Here is a 17,962-nt window from a genome sequence, read left to right on the forward strand (position 1 = left end):
AACGTGGACTACAACTGGGAACGGTAACCTGTGCTGAGCGCAGCGGAGCGAGGCACCTTGCCCGAGGCATGGCGAGCGAAGCGAGCCTTCCGAGTGGACGCGGTGTTAAATGCAACTTGTAGTCGGAAGAATGACTAAATAGTAGTGATGAGCGGGTTCGGTTTCTCGGAAACCGAACCCCCCCGAACTTCACCCATTTTACACGGGTCCGAGGCATACTCGGATTCTCCCGTATGGCTCGGTTAACCCGAGCGCGCCCGAACGTCATCATCCCGCTGTCGGATTCTCGCGAGATTCGGATTCTATATAAGTAGCCGCGCGTCGCCGCCATTTTCACTCGTGCATTGGAAATGTTAGGGAGAGGACGTGGCTGGCGTCCTCTCCGTTATTGTTGAACTTGATTGTGCACTATTGCTTAATTGTGAGGAGGGCTGGGGAGCAGCTGTATAATATAGGAGGAGTACAGTGCAGAGTTTTGCTGATCAGTGACCACCAGTTATCCGTTCTCTGCCTGAAAAAAACGCTCCATATCTGTGCTCAGTGTGCTGCATATATCTGTGCTCACACTGCTTAATTGTGGGGACTGGGGAGCAGCTGTATTATATAGCAGGAGTACAGTGCAGAGTTTTGCTGACAGTGACCACCAGTATACGTTGTCTGCCTGAAAAACACTCCATATCTGTGCTCAGTGTGCTGCTTTATTGTGGGGACTGGGGACCACCAGTATAATATTATATAGGAGGAGTACAGTGCAGAGTTTTGCTGACCAGTGAGCACCAGTATATAATATATAGCATTACGGTACAGTAGGCCACTGCTGTACCTACCTCTGTGTCGTCATTAAGTATACTATCCATCTAGATTCTATACCTGTGGTGCATTTCAGTTGTGCAGTTTGCTGACACAGTGACCACCAGTATATATAGCAGTACAGTACGGAAGGCCACTGCTGTACCTACCTCTGTGTCGTCATTAAGTATACTATCCATCTACATTCTATACCTGTGGTGCATTTTAGTTTTGCAGTTTGCTGACACAGTGACCACCAGTATACTATATATAGCAGTACGGTACAGAAGGCCACTGCTGTACCTACCTCTGTGTCGTCGTTAAGTATACTATCCATCTACATTCTATACCTGTGGTGCATTTTAGTTTTGCAGTTTGCTGACAGTGACCACCAGTATACTATATATAGCAGTACGGTACGGAAGGCCACTGCTGTACCTACCTCTGTGTCGTCATTAAGTATACTATCCATCTACATTCTATACCTGTGGTGCATTTTAGTTTTGCAGTTTGCTGACACAGTGACCACCAGTATACTATATATAGCAGTACGGTACGGAAGGCCACTGCTGTACCTACCTCTGTGTCGTCATTAAGTACACTATCCATATAGATTCTATACCTGTGGTGCATTTCAGTTGTGCAGTTTGCTGACACAGTGACCACCAGTATACTATATATAGCAGTACGGTACGGAAGGCCACTGCTGTACCTACCTCTGTGTCATCATTAAGTATACTATCCATCTAGATTCTATACCTGTGGTGCATTTCAGTTGTGCAGTTTGCTGACACAGTGACCACCAGTATATATAGCAGTACGGTACGGAAGGCCACTGCTGTACCTACCTCTGTGTCGTCATTAAGTATACTATCCATCTACATTCTATACCTGTGGTGCATTTTAGTTTTGCAGTTTGCTGACACAGTGACCACCAGTATACTATATATAGCAGTACGGTACAGAAGGCCACTGCTGTACCTACCTCTGTGTCGTCATTAAGTATACTATCCATCTACATTCTATACCTGTGGTGCATTTTAGTTTTGCAGTTTGCTGACACAGTGACCACCAGTATACTATATATAGCAGTACGGTACGGAAGGCCACTGCTGTACCTACCTCTGTGTCGTCATTAAGTATACTATTCATCTACATTCTATACCTGTGGTGCATTTTAGTTTTGCAGTTTGCTGACACAGTGACCACCAGTATACTATATATAGCAGTACGGTACGGAAGGCCACTGCTGTACCTACCTCTGTGTCGTCATTAAGTATACTATCCATCTACATTCTATACCTGTGGTGCATTTTAGTTTTGCAGTTTGCTGACACAGTGACCACCAGTATACTATATATAGCAGTACGGTATGGAAGGCCACTGCTGTACCTACCTCTGTGTCGTCATTAAGTATACTATCCATCTACATTCTATACCTGTGGTGCATTTCAGTTGTGCAGTTTGCGGACACAGTGACCACCAGTATACTATATATAGCAGTACGGTACGGAAGGCCACTGCTGTACCTACCTCTGTGTCGTCATTAAGTATACTATCAATCTACATTCTATACCTGTGGTGCATTTCAGTTGTGCAGTTTGCTGACACAGTGACCACCAGTATACTATATATAGCAGTACGGTACGGAAGGCCACTGCTGTACCTACCTCTGTGTCGTCATTAAGTATACTATCCATCTACATTCTATACCTGTGGTGCATTTTAGTTTTGCAGTTTGCTGACACAGTGACCACCAGTATACTTTATATAGCAGTACGGAATGCCACTGCTGTACCTACCTCTGTGTCATCATTAAGTATACTATCCATCTACATTCTATACCTGTGGTGCATTTTAGTTTTGCAGTTTGCTGACAGTGACCACCAGTATACTATATATAGCAGTACGAAAGGCCACTGCTGTACCTACCTCTGTGTCGTCATTAAGTATACTATCCATCTACATTCTATACCTGTGGTGCATTTTAGTTTTGCAGTTTGCTGACACAGTGACCACCACTATACTATATATAGCAGTACGGTACAGAAGGCCACTGCTGTACCTACCTCTGTGTCGTCATTAAGTATACTATCAATCTACATTCTATACCTGTGGTGCATTTTAGTTTTGCAGATTGCTGACAGTGACCACCAATATATATAGCGGTACGGTACGGAAGGCCACTGCTCTACCTACCTCTGTGTCGTCAAGTATACTATCCATCCATACCTGTGGTGCATTTCAGTTGTGCGCAGTATATATAGTAGTAGGCCATTGCTATTGATAGTTACTGGCATATAATTCCACACATTAAAAAATGGAGAACAAAAATGTGGAGGTTAAAATAGGGAAAGATCAAGATCCACTTCCACCTCGTGCTGAAGCTGCTGCCACTAGTCATGGCCAAGACGATGAAATGCCATCAACGTCGTCTGCAAAGGCCGATGCCCAATGTCATAGTAGAGAGCATGTAAAATCCAAAAAACAAAAGTTCAGTAAAATGACCCAAAAATCAAAATTAAAAGCGTCTGAGGAGCAGCGTAAACTTGCCAATATGCCATTTACGACACGGAGTGGCAAGGAACGGCTGAGGCCCTGGCCTATGTTCATGGCTAGTGGTTCAGCTTCACATGAGGATGGAAGCACTCATCCTCTCGCTAGAAAAATGAAAAGACTTAAGCTGGCAAAAGCACAGCAAAGAACTGTGCGTTCTTCTAAATCACAAATCCCCAAGGAGAGTCCAATTGTGTCGGTTACGATGCCTGACCTTCCCAACACTGGACGGGAAGAGCTTGCGCCTTCCACCATTTGCACGCCCCCTGCAAGTGCTGGAAGGAGCACCCGCAGTCCAGTTCCTGATAGTCAAATTGAAGATGTCACTGTTAAAGTACACCAGGATGAGGATATGGGTGTTGCTGGCGCTGGGGAGGAAATTGACAAGGAGGATTCTGATGGTGAGGTGGTTTGTTTAAGTCAGGCACCCGGGGAGACACCTGTTGTCCGTGGGACGAATATGGCCATTAACATGCCTGGTCAAAATACAAAAAAATCAGCTCTTCGGTGTGGAATTATTTCAACACAAATGCGGACAACAGGTGTCAAGCCGTGTGTTGCCTTTGTCAAGCTGTAATAAGTAGGGGTAAGGACGTTAACCACCTCGGAACATCCTCCCTTATACGTCACCTGCAGCGCATTCATCATAAGTCAGTGACAAGTTCAAAAACTTTGGGTGACAGCGGAAGCAGTCCACTGACCACTAAATCCCTTCCTCTTGTAACCAAGCTCCTACAAACCACACCACCAACTCCCTCAGTGTCAATTTCCTCCTTACCCAGTAAAGCCAATAGTCCTGCAGGCCATGTCACTGGCAAGTCTGATGAGTCCTCTCCTGCCTGGGATTCCTCCGATGCATCCTTGAGTGTAACGCCTACTGCTGCTGGCGCTGCTGTTGTAGCTGCTGGGAGTCGATCGTCATCCCAGAGGGGAAGTCGGAAGACCACTTGTACTACTTCCAGTAAGCAATTGACTGTCCAACAGTCCTTTGCGAGGAAGATGAAATATCACAGCAGTCATCCTGCTGCAAAAGAGATAACTCAGGCCTTGGCAGCCTGGGCGGTGAGAAACGTGGTTCCGGTATCCACCATTAATTCAGAGCCAACTAGAGACTTGATTGAGGTACTGTGTCCCCGGTACCAAATACCATCTAGGTTCCATTTCTCTAGGCAGGCGATACCGAAAATGTACACAGACCTCAGAAAAAGACTCACCAGTGTCCTAAAAAATGCAGTTGTACCCAATGTCCACTTAACCACGGACATGTGGACAAGTGGAGCAGGGCAGACTCAGGACTATATGACTGTGACAGCCCACTGGGTAGATGTATTGCCTCCCGCAGCAAGAACAGCAGCAGCGGCACCAGTAGCAGCATCTCGCAAACGCCAACTCGTTCCAAGGCAGGCTACGCTTTGTATCACCGTTTTCCAGAAGAGGCACACAGCTGACAACCTCTTACGGAAACTGAGGAAGATCATCGCAGAATGGCTTACCCCAATTGGACTCTCCTGGGGATTTGTGACATCGGTCAACGCCAGCAATATTGTGCGTGCATTACATCTGGGCAAATTCCAGCACGTCCCATGTTTTGCACATACATTGAATTTGGTGGTGCAGAATTATTTAAAAAACGACAGGGGCGTGCAAGAGATGCTGTCGGTGGCCCGAAGAATTGCGGGCCACTTTCGGCATTCAGCCACCGCGTACAGAAGACTGGAGCACCACCAAACATTCCTGAACCTGCCCTGCCATCATCTGAAGCAAGAGGTGGTAACGAGGTGGAATTCAACCCTCTATATGCTTCAGAGGATGGAGGAGCAGCAAAAGGCCATTCAAGCCTATACATCTGCCCACGATATAGGCAAAGGAGGGGGAATGCACCTGACTCAAGCGCAGTGGAGAATGATTTCAACGTTGTGCAAGGTTCTGCAACCCTTTGAACTTGCCACACGTGAAGTCAGTTCAGACACTGCCAGCCTGAGTCAGGTCATTCCCCTCATCAGGCTTTTGCAGAAGAAGCAGGAGACATTGAAGGAGGAGCTAAAACAGAGCGATTCCGCTAGGCATGTGGGACTTGTGGATGGAGCCCTTAATTCGCTTAACCAGGATTCACGGGTGGTCAATCTGTTGAAATCAGAGCACTACATTTTAGCCACCGTGCTCGATCCTAGATTTAAAACCTACGTTGTATCTCTCTTTCCAGCAGACACAAGTCTGCAGAGGTTCAAATACCTGCTGGTGAGAAAATTGTCAAGTCAAGCGGAACGTGACCCGTCAACATCTCCTCCTTCAAATTCTCCCGCAACTGGGGGTGCGAGGAAAAGGCTAAGAATTCCGAGCCCACCCGCTGGCGGTGATGCAGGGCAGTCTGGAGCGAGTGCTGACATCTGGTCCGGACTGAAGGACCTGGCAACGATTACTGACATGTCGTCTACTGTCACTTCATATGATTCTCTCACCATTGAAAGAATGGTGGAGGATTATATGAGTGACCGCATCCAAGTAGGCACGTCAGACAGTCCGTACGTATACTGGCAGGAAAAAGAGGCAATTTGGAGGCCCTTGCACAAACTGGCTTTATTCTACCTAAGTTGCCCTCCCTCCAGTGTGTACTCCGAAAGAGTGTTTAGTGCAGCCGCTCACCTTGTCAGCAATCGGCGTACGAGGTTACTTCCAGAAAATGTGGAAAAGATGATGTTCATCAAAATGAATTATAATCAATTCCTCCGTGGAGACATTCACCAGCAGCAATTGCCTCCAGAAAGTACACGGGGACCTGAGATGGTGGATTCCAGTGGGGACGAATTGATAATCTGTGAGGAGGGGGATGTACACGGTGATATATCGGAGGATGATGATGAGGTGGACATCTTGCCTCTGTAGAGCCAGTTTGTGCAAGGAGAGATTAATTGCTTCTTTTTTGGTGGGGGTCCAAACCAACCCGTCATTTCAGTCACAGTCGTGTGGCAGACCCTGTCACTGAAATGATGGGTTGGTTAAAGTGTGCATGTCCTGTTTATACAACATAAGGGTGGGTGGGAGGGCCCAAGGACAATTCCATCTTGCACCTCTTTTTTCTTTAATTTTTCTTTACGTCATGTGCTGTTTGGGGAGTGTTTTTTGGAAGGGCCATCCTGCGTGACACTGCAGTGCCACTCCTAGATGGGCCAGGTGTTTGTGTCGGCCACTAGGGTCGCTTATCTTACTCACACAGCTACCTCATTGCGCCTCTTTTTTTCTTTGCATCATGTGCTGTTTGGGGACAATTTTTTCGAAGTGCCATCCTGCCTGACACTGCAGTGCCATTCCTAGATGGGCCAGGTGTTTGTGTCGGCCACTTGTGTCGCTTAGCTTAGTCACACAGCGACCTTGGTGCGCCTCTTTTTTTCTTTGCATCATGTGCTGTTTGGGGACTATTTTTTGAAGTGCCATCCTGCCTGACACTGCAGTGCCACTCCTAGATGGGCCAGGTGTTTGTGTCGGCCACTTGGGTCGCTTAGCTTAGCCATCCAGCGACCTCGGTGCAAATTTTAGGACTAAAAATAATATTGTGAGGTGTGAGGTGTTCAGAATAGACTGGAAATGAGTGGAAATTATGGTTATTGAGGTTAATAAAACTATGGGATCAAAATGACCCCCAAATTCTATGATTTAAGCTGTTTTTTAGGGTTTTTTGTAAAAAACACCCGAATCCAAAACACACCCGAATCCGACAAAAAAATTTCGGTGAGGTTTTGCCAAAACGCGTCCGAATCCAAAACACGGCCGCGGAACCGAATCCAAAACCAAAACACAAAACCCGAAAAATGTCCGGTGCACATCACTACTAAATAGGCAAGTTATAACTTGTGTTCACACTGCTTGAAAAAGAAAAACATCCCCATTGTGTGTCATGTTGGGGGTGTTGTCAGTACTTCCCGAGCTTGCTGGGCTGCCTCTCTCTGCACTGTGTGGATGCTTACATACATATACACAATTTCCCTATAATTTACCTCACAGTTCAGTATGTCTTATTATATCATTGATTGTTTTCCCGTAGCCACAAAGTGCCTGTGTAACCTCCAACTGTCAGCATACAGGAAGCAATCCACTGCTGCTCTGCATGGGAGAAGGAGGCTCTGAGTGTAGCTGGTGAGATGTCCTATCCATCCTACAGCCTGATAAGGAACCCTGTGCCGTGTAGCGCTCCCGTACCCTGGTGACAATAATAAAAAAACATACAGCTGGATTAATAACAATTTTTAGTAATGCTTGGGGCAAAACTGCAGGGGCTGTGAACCCAGTGACATAAAGTAAGGGTGAACTTCGGCTAGGAGGAAAGCGAAAGCTGAGTTATAAACAGGCAATGGGAAGCACAGATGGATAGTGTGCTACAGTATATACTACAGACTTCTCTCCATTATTCCCAGCCACCATTCCTTATATTGACTTGAATGTGCTGCATGGGGCCAAAGGCAGATAAGTGACTTGAAATAAGAATAAAATGGGAATGGACAGTTAAGTCTGTCTTTCCCTGTCACACCTGCTGGGCGAGAAAGGCACCAATGTTGGTATGCAGTTATTCTGTTGACATTCAAAATGTCAATATAGAATGGATGTCGACATTGAGAATGTCCATACAGTTAAAATATCGACATGGACACAATGGGGGTGATTCCAAGTTGATCGCTCGCTGCCGATTTTCGCAGCGGTCAGGTGAAAAAACGGCTAAACTGCGCATGCGTAGGCACCACAATGCGCACACGCGTCGTACAGGTACAAAGAGCATCGTTGCTGTGCAATGCTTCTAGCGATAAATCCATTCGCACAACCGATCGCAAGGAGATTGACATGGAGAAGGCGGTTATAGGTGTCAACTGACCGTTTTCTGGGAGTGGCAGGGAAAACGCAGGCGTCTCCAGGCGTTTGCAGGGCGGGTGTCTGACATCAATTTCGGGACCAGACAGGCTGAAGTAATCGAAACGGCTGAGTAAGTTCAGACCTGCTCAGAAACTGTACACTTGCAAAGCGAAAATACACTCCCCCGCGGGCGGTGACTATACGTTTGCACGGCTGCAAAAAGTAGCCAGCAAGCGATCAACTCGGAATGAGGGCCAATGTCAACAAGGCCATAACGTCAACATTGCAAAAATTAATAGGCAGAATGTCAACAGTCCATGTTAGTGCTAGATTGCTGTTAGGGTGGGGTTGGGGCTAGAATTGGCTGAAAAAGCCATAGCGACATACACACTGTTGACATTCTGACACTGTCACATTTGACAGACATATGAATATCCTTACAAAGAACGAAGGATCAAACAGGGTTGAGATTACCTAAAAGGATAAAAAAGGCCAGACTAGCTGGGCCAAGTGGTTCTTATCTGCCATCAAATTCTATGTTTCTATGACATGCTGACATAACATCCATACTGGCATTCTAAAAACCAACATTCAGACTATGTCGACAAATTGGAAAAAGAGGGAGAGAAAAAGAATTGTATTTTTCCTGGTGCACTAAAAGAAAATTTGATTTTAAAATACATCCTTTATTGGGTATTATTAAAGTCACCAAGCCAGTGACATACTGTATGTTAAAAATAGTTAAACCACACACAAAAGTATAATGTGTCACAAGTGTAATAAAGAATGAAATATGTGATTAAAATAATTTATCTCACTGTCCATTCCTACTGTTAAACTGGTTGATATTAAACCTATCTGTATGTTGTAGAATACAATTAATTCCTAGATCTGACACATGCCTAGATGGGCGTTAGAGAAGGACATATGCATTCTATAGTATTGGCAACAATATGTCATCTTATAGGTAAATGAGGCCAATAAGCATCACTTAGTGTTTTAATACCTCATGTTCAAGAGATTATGGTGTGCATGAATTAACAAAACACTAGTGTGGAATTATCATTAGTACAAAGTCCTCACGTTCAGAGGTTATGGTGCATTAACTGATAGAACACTGGTATGAAATTGTTATTATCACATATTGTGTTGGTTCCTAGATTCAGTATGATTTCCCGACAGTCTGGATCCCGGCGGTCGACATACAGAAGCTGGAATCCCGACATGGGGGGTCATTCCGAGATGATCGTAGCTGTGCTAAATTTAGCACAGCTCCGATCATTCACACTGACATGCGGGGGGGACGCCCATCACAGGGCTATCCTGCCCCGCATGTCAGTGCTGGCCCCCCCGGCAGAAGTGCAAAGGTATCGCACAGCAGTGATGCCTTTGCACTTCAAGAGTAGCTCCCGACCAGCGCAGCTTTAGCGTGCTGGCCGGGAGCTACTCATCACTCCCCGGCCCGCAGCGTATGTGTGTGACATCATGCAGCCGCTGCGGCCCGCCCCCGTTCGGTCCGGCCACGCCTGTGTTGACCAGACCGCGCCCACGAAACGGCGGCTAAACGCCTGTGTTCCGCCCCCCCCGTCCCTTGCCCAGCGACCGCCTCTGCCTGTCGATCAGGCAGAGGCAATTGTAGCGGCCCGACGGCCTTCAGCCATCTGGCATGCGGCGGTGCACTGCGGAGCCAGTGCATGCGCAGTTCTGACCCGATCGCACCGCTGCTATAAACTGCAGCGTGCGATCGGGTCAGAATGACCCCCATGGAGCACAGTGTGTCCGCTCGCCACACTTTGGGGCACGCTATTATATTCTCCTACGGGTGGTGACATGGACCACCACCCTAGTTGGAATACCGTCTGCCGGGCGGGATTTCGACGGCCACCATTTTGACTCCTATCGGGATTCCGGCATCATTATTTTGACTGTCGGGAACTGAACTGCATCCCTGGTTACCTATATATTTATAAATTAGAGAACTCCATGGAGTGAATTCAATTTATCACGGTAAATTACCATGGCTAATGTATCCTCGGGAGCTAATTCAATTAGCTCCAATAGCTAGCAGCTTCTGGGATTTTTTTCCTCCTGCAGCAAAAACACATGGATATGGGAACTTATCCCAGATTCATGTTTTTCTAACGAAAATTGGTTAGCGCACCCGCAATAAAAAGGGTCCGCAATTGAATAGCCCGATGCCACCATTGGGCAAAACACAGCTGTAAAGTCCCGTTTTTTTGCGGGTGTGTTTACCGCATTTAATTGACTCCCCCCTCATGTCTTAAACTGTTGTTGTCATAATTCTAGTAAATCAATTATTATATAAATGTTGACTAGTATTATGTCAAAATATTGATTCTGCTATAGGGAAGCTAGCCATATGAACATATAAACTAGTCAGTGTTAGCTTTGGTATAAGTTAGATCTGCATAGAGACTATCATTGCACAGCATTTGTCCAGAACATCTTTCATTTATAGCAGCATGACCTGCGATATTATTTATGCAGATTCATTTATAGATTCAGAGATGTATATTTTAGAGCAAATGTCTATAATAGTTCTTATTGTATCACATACAGTTCAAACATTGTTCATTTAAATGTCAAAGCATCAGCACATTGGGAATATTGCTCTGCAGGTACACAGCATTAATCCAAGGGGATGTGATTGGGATCCAGCATTCAGAATGGCGGGGTGGGGGGTTGGGATTTCAAGCAGTTGGGATCAGGAATGTCACTGCCGGCATCCCGTACCCAACCCAAGACATTATTTAAATGTCCTGTGTGCATAAGGCAGCATTAATCATACTATAGGTAAAACTCAGAAAATTAAAATATAGTGCAAAAGTTCATGTATTTCAGTAATTCAGCTTAAAAGGTGCAACTAATATATTATATAGACTCATTACATGCAAAGTGAGATATTTCAAGCCTTTATTTGTTATAATTTTGATGATTGTGGTTTACAGTTTAAGATAACCCCAAATCCAAAATCTCAGAAAATCAGAATATTAGTATAAGCTTGTCTGCTGAAGGAAGCATGAAGTGCTCTAAAATGTCCTGGTAGACGGCTGCGTTGAATCTGAACTTAATAAAGCACAGTGGACCAACACCAGCAGATGACATGGCTCCCCTACTCAACACAGACTGTGGAAACTTCACACTGGACTTCAAGCATTGGATTGTGTGCCTCTCCATTCTTCCTCCATACTTTGGGACCTTGGTTTCCAAATGAGATGAAAAATTTGCTCTCATCAGAAAAGAGGACTTTGGACCACTGAGCAACAGTCCAGTTCTTTTTTTCTTGTCAGGAAAAGGCCATCCAAAAGTGTGGGGGAGCTTCACAAAGAGTAGACTGAGGCTGGATTTAGTGCATCAAGAGCCAACACACACAGACGGATCCTAGACATGGGCTTCAAATATCGTATTCTTCTTGTCAAGCCGCTCCTGAACAAACAACATCAGAAGCGTCTTACCTGGGCTAAAGAAAAAAGAGAATCTATGGGGCATTGCCAAGAGAAAGATGAGAGACATGAGACTGAACAATGTAGAAGAGCTGAAGGCCGCTATTGAAGCATCCTGGTCTTCTATAACACCTCAGCAGTGCCACAGGCTGATAGAATTCATGCCACGCCACATTGAGGCAGTAATTCATGCAAAAGGGGCCCAAACCAAATACTGAGTACATATGCATGATTATACTTTTCAGGGGGCCGACATTTCTGTATTTAAAATCCTTTTTTATTGATTTTATGTAATATTCTAATTTTCTGAGATTTTGGATTTGGAGTCATCTTAAACTGTAAATCGCAATCATCAAAATTATAACAAATAAAGGCTTGAAATATTTCACTTTGCATGTAATGAGTCTATATAATATATTAGTTTCCCCTTTTAAGTTGAATTACTGAAATAAATAAACTTTTGCACAATATTCTAATTTTCTGAGTTTCACCTGTTTCACCCATCCATTTTGTATAGCCTTGTTCAGTTTTTGGATTTCTCTTGGGATTAATCCAGGTGTGTTGGGGGTAGGCAGCAGGAAGTCCATATTCCAAGGAGCGCCTCATATATTCTACCAAACCCTTCTCAGTCAAGGGAAGAATATGACATTTAAATTGTGAATTCCCATTACTTTAAATAAACATTTACAATGCCAGCATTAATATATACTGCGGATGCAAGGTGCATCTTATTACCATATATGATAATAGTGCGCTGAACATCGCAGCACTATGTCCCTTAAGAGAAAGCAAGTAGTCACACACATGGTATACTGAGGTCCAACGCTCAGACATATATATGTATTTGATATTAAAAGTTATGCATACAAAATAACATCCAGCAGTGCTCCGTCGCTGTCCTCCACCTGTCTGATTGCTCCACCTATGGACATTATTTTAATCTACTTAACATTTTGACCATATACCTTCTTGTGGGTGCAAAAGGTATACAGTTGTACAATTAAAACATATATTCTATATCATTCTATATATCTAACATTTATTTAAACCAACACTATTACTAGGATGTTGTATGACGGCAAAATCATACACAAAACACAATAATACTAAAATTTACTTCAAAGTGTTGGTTTAAATAAAACTCTGGCCTCAACCTCCCCTTAATAGCCAGCCAATCACACTCCTGTATTATTATTAAATATATAAGTAATATGATAAAAACAACAATAGTAATTTTAATATAATAAAAGTTATAATAATAATAATAATAATAATAATAATGAATAGTAATATTAATATACAAATAATCATGAATAATAATGATAACGATGATAATAATAATAATAATAATAAAATATAAATAATATGAATAGTAATAATAACAATAATAAATAATAATAAAATAATAATATGTACAGTATATCATTCAGTATAACATAAATATGCCTAAGTAGGTGGTACAGAGTTATCGTTACATAAGAAGCAGATACAGCCAACACATGTCACCCTGTCCCATAGAACTTTCCTCCATCCTTTCTTATCAGCAACAGCAACTAACTATGCCTTACAAAACTGCCTATATCAAACAGTGGGAGTTAACAGGTTGTTGGTTTCGGTCTCCTTCCATTGGCCAAGGAGAGGCAGATTTCTCATTCATTGTGTGTTATTGGTCAGTTCATATGTTAAGCAATGTCCAGTTTCAAGATGTAGATACAGGAGTTAACCACTGGGATCTCAGGAAGTCCTTTGTTCTCATAAGAATGACTTTATATTCATACATTTTATCATAACTAATCATTGCACTGTGCTACAATTTACCCATAGCTATCAAATTAATCCACACATTCTCATGATCATTTTGACACTAAGCAAGATATAATTAACTTGTTCTGTCCCAATAATGCATATATATCAGGTTTTACACTCTATTATATAAATACAATTATAATACAAGTCTGGTGCTAAACATGTTTTGTATATGTGTTGTATGAATATGTGTTGAATATGTCTTTGTGGCTTTTTTGTGTGAATGCGTATGCTACCGTATATCCTGTGCACGCTGCATGTATGCACATGCACGGCGGTAACATACACGAACAGAGGCTACTCTGTTTGGAGTTTGTATGTTGTGTGTATGTAATATTTTTTACTTTGGCAAAATGATCTTTGACTCCAGGTTCGAGAACAATATATACTAATATCTCACAGATTGGAAGGAATAATGTCCAGAGAAGAGGGCTTGGCTCAAATCCATATCCCTTTATTGATCAAAAAATTCATCAAAAGTTCTTAGGTAAGCTCCATTCCAAATGTCCGGAGACCACTCGTAGAGGAGGGGGGCGACAGTCACATCCAGCAGTGCTCCGTCGCTGTCCTCTACCTGTCTGATTGCTCCACCTATGGACATTATTTTAATCTACTTAACATTTTGACCATATACCTTCTTGTGGGTGCAAAAGGTATACAGTTGTACAGTTAAAACACATATTCTATATCATTCTATATATCTAACATTTATTTAAACCAACACTATTACTAGAATGTTGTATGAGAGCAAAATCATACACAAAACACAACAATACTAAAATTTACTTCAAAGTGTTGGTTTAAATAAAACTCTGGCCTCCACCTCCCCTTAATAGCCAGCCAATCACACTCCTGTATTATTATTAAATATATAAGTAATATGATAAAAACAATAGTAATTTTAATATAATAAAAGTTATAATAATAATAATAATAATAATAATAATAATGAATAGTAATATTAATATACAAATAATCATGAATAATAATGATGATAATAATAATAATAAAATATAAATAATATGAATAGTAATAATAACAATAATAAATAATAATAAAATAATAATAATAATAATAATAATAATAATAAGAATGAATAGTAATAATAATTTACAAATAATCATATTAATAATACAACAATATAATAATAATATAATATTAGAAATATAATTAATACAATAAATAACAAAATATATTAAATTTATTCTAATATGTAAGGTACTCAGACGTACCTTAGACATACCACACCAGTTGGTCTCGGTGTCCCTCGCCGAACAGATTTCTTTAATAACAAATAGAATTTTATCTATTGGTTAATAGCTGCACTACGTAAAAACAGCTATTGGTTGCACTATAGTATTCTACAATCTCTACACGTACTCTGAATTTCTACAGGACACATTCAGATTTATACCAAGCATATCATAAACTCCAAGGGAATGCAGTAAATAATTAAACAATTATAATGGCACAGATACCTATATTTCTCTTTCATCCACTAAGGGACACTGGAACACTTCAGACAGTTGGGGGTGTGAGGTATGCAGACCGGAGGTAGCACAATTTAAATGAAAAATTTATGCACAGCTGGATCCTCCCCGTTCACCCCCCAAATCCCTCAGTTTGAAAAATTGTGCTGGAGGTGCAGCACAGAAGGAGCCCCTGCTCCACTTAAGATTTAATTTTTAAATGTTAATTAATGTCTGTAGCCAAGTCAACCTACTGAAAGGGGGACAACAGCTCCAAGGTGCAGGAGAGACAAAGACCCTGTTTGAAGGGGTCGGAAAGAGATTGTTCAGCAGCAACAAGAGAGTAATCGCTGAGATAAAGGTGCTGGGCATAGTGACAGGCTCCCCCTCCAAGTTTATCCCCCGTACAGCCACGCAGTCCCACTAATCAGCCGCATTAGTGACAGGAAGAGAGGCCATCAAGCGGCTAGGGCTGCAGGAGGTCCAGCCGCAGGGGGACTGGAGGCTGCGATGCGGGTGCATGAGAACTACTGATGTCGCTGCGGGGAGTGCAGAGACCCAGCGGCTTGGCGGCGGAGGGGGGGGGTGGCGCACACAGGTAGAAAGCATGCTCCCAGAAAACATCCAAGCAAAGGGGGAGAGCAGCGGTTTGGTTCCCAGGTGCGGTTGGAGGTTTATGGAGCTTAAGAGGGCTCCATGCAGATAGAAGGCGGCATGAGTGTTTATGAAGTGAACAGTAGATTCTAATTACGGCCATAGTGTTTATAGAATAGGCGCAACCATTGAGCGAGCTTCCTCTCTGAGGGGAGGTTTTCAGTCACAGAAGGGCATAGATATATATATATATATATATATATAAAACAGTATATGTTCTCTGGCAAAGAAGAGGCTGTTCTGGTATGCTGGCGCTGTTAGGAAGCTCTGCTATATGCAAGTAAACAAAACTATATGTTTTTTTTAATCCAAGGGACACTGGTGAAAGATCCTGTGGAGGTGGAGCAACAAAATTAACAACCAGACTCAAGCTCTATTATCAGTTGGTAGTGTGAGGGTTGCAAACGTCAAGCTGGTTAAATTTTTTTTTTAATTATTACAAATATAGTTCCAGCTGTGTAACTCTTCTTGCTCCCTATATTCCTACAGTCTTTCTCTTCCTAATCTAATAGGGTGAAACCACCGCTGAGTGGTGTGTGGGTATATGTTTTAACATGTCAAAAGCACCAACCAAGACCACAAAGACTTGCTATGTATGCTCAAAATGTGATAAAAAGAGCACTAATGTTGGCAGCAAAGTGGTGAGCGACACAAGTTTGGGAATGGACGCTCAACCTGGGAGTAGTGGTCCGCCTGCATCATGGGAAAGTGCCCTAGCAGATATTTCTAAAGAGATGGCGGAATCCCGCAAGCAACATTTAGAATGGGCAGCGGGGCTTTCCAAAACTATGGAGGAATTCCTAATTAGAATTACACCGCCCGCACAAGGAGAAAAGAATGTGCGTAAAGCGGTAAAGAGACCCCTCCCTATCCTACATGAAGAGTCGTCAGAGGAGGGTCTCATAGCTGACGAGGTGGAGGGACAGTCAGTAGAGGCGATAATGGACGTCAGTCCTCAGGAGGAAGACACGGAGATTAAGGGATTAGATTCCCTTATCGAAGAGGTAAAACAGGTCCTTAACTTGAAGGAAGAAGAGTTTAAGGAACCTGAAGTGTTTGCTTTATTTGAATCCCAGAAACCGCCTACAGCAGTTTTTCCAATTCCTCAGGCTCTCCAGGATCAGATGAGAGAAGCATGGAAGCAGCCTGATAAACGCTTCCAAATTCCAAAACAGTTTGCGGCCTATTACCCACTACCAAGGGTGTCATGTCTAAATGGGAGGTTCCGCCGATTGTGGACACCTCCTGGCTAGACTGTCAAAAAAGACAATTTTGCTGATACCAAACGTGACTACACTAAAAGATGTGTCAGATCGTAAGGTAGACACAACACTGAAATTTATTTTTGTGGCTGCTGGAGCGTCACATAGAACTACAATTATTAGTGCTTGGGTCTCCAAGGCTATTGTAGCATGTGCGGGTCATATTGTTCAGGCTGTAGCGGAAGAAAACAGCCAAGATGAAATAGTTACACTAGCGGAGCATATCTGTGAGTTGGCTACATACATTTGCCAGGCCAAGAGGGATGCCAGCAGAATAGCTTCACGCATCTCTGCTTCGGCTATATCGGCCAGAAGGATTCTGTGGCTCAGAGAACGGCAAGTGGATTCTGATTCCAAAAAGGCAGTGGAGGCGATCCCCTTTGGAGGGGAGACTTTATTCGGTCTTCGGGGAATCTACTTTTCTTACTACCACGTATCCTAGAAACACAACATCGGTCAAAAGAAATTATTCTGGTCCAGTGTTCAATTTCTTTAGGTCTCAATCCTATCAAGCTAGAGGAAGAGGTTTTGGAGGTCAACCTCATGGAAGCAGAGGTAGAGGCCGTTCCCAGACTACAACCAGAAAGCAGGACCCTAAACCTGCTGACAAGACCGTGGCATGACGGTCTCCCAGCTCACCTTGGGTCTCCTATGGTGAGCGCACGGTTGGAAAGTTTTCGGGACACGTGGGCTGAAACCTCACCAGATGTCTGGATCAACAATATTATCTCCCAGGGATACCAAATAGATTTTCTAAACTGCCCTTACAGTCATTTCTTTACAACAGGCCTTCCTCGGTGTCCTCAGAAAGCGAGGGCATTAGATACGGTGATTCAAAAGTTACTTCAGATGGAAGTAATTATGCCTGTCTCGACTTCTCAGAGATGACCAGTATGTTATTCAAATCTTTTTGTAGTGCCAAAACCGGATGGGTCCGTCAGGCCAATCCTAAATGTAAAAGTTTTGAATCAGTTTGTGAATGTTTACAGGTTCAAGATGGAGTCAATACAGTCGGTTATTGCGGGACTGGAACAAGAAGAGTTGATGGTGTCCATGGACATAACAGATGTGTACCTTCATGTCCTGATTTGGGCCCCACACCAAGCCTATTTACGGTTTGCAG

The sequence above is a fragment of the Pseudophryne corroboree genome, chromosome 11, assembly GCF_028390025.1.
Source record: "Pseudophryne corroboree isolate aPseCor3 chromosome 11, aPseCor3.hap2, whole genome shotgun sequence".
Taxonomy (NCBI): Eukaryota; Metazoa; Chordata; class Amphibia; order Anura; family Myobatrachidae; genus Pseudophryne; species Pseudophryne corroboree.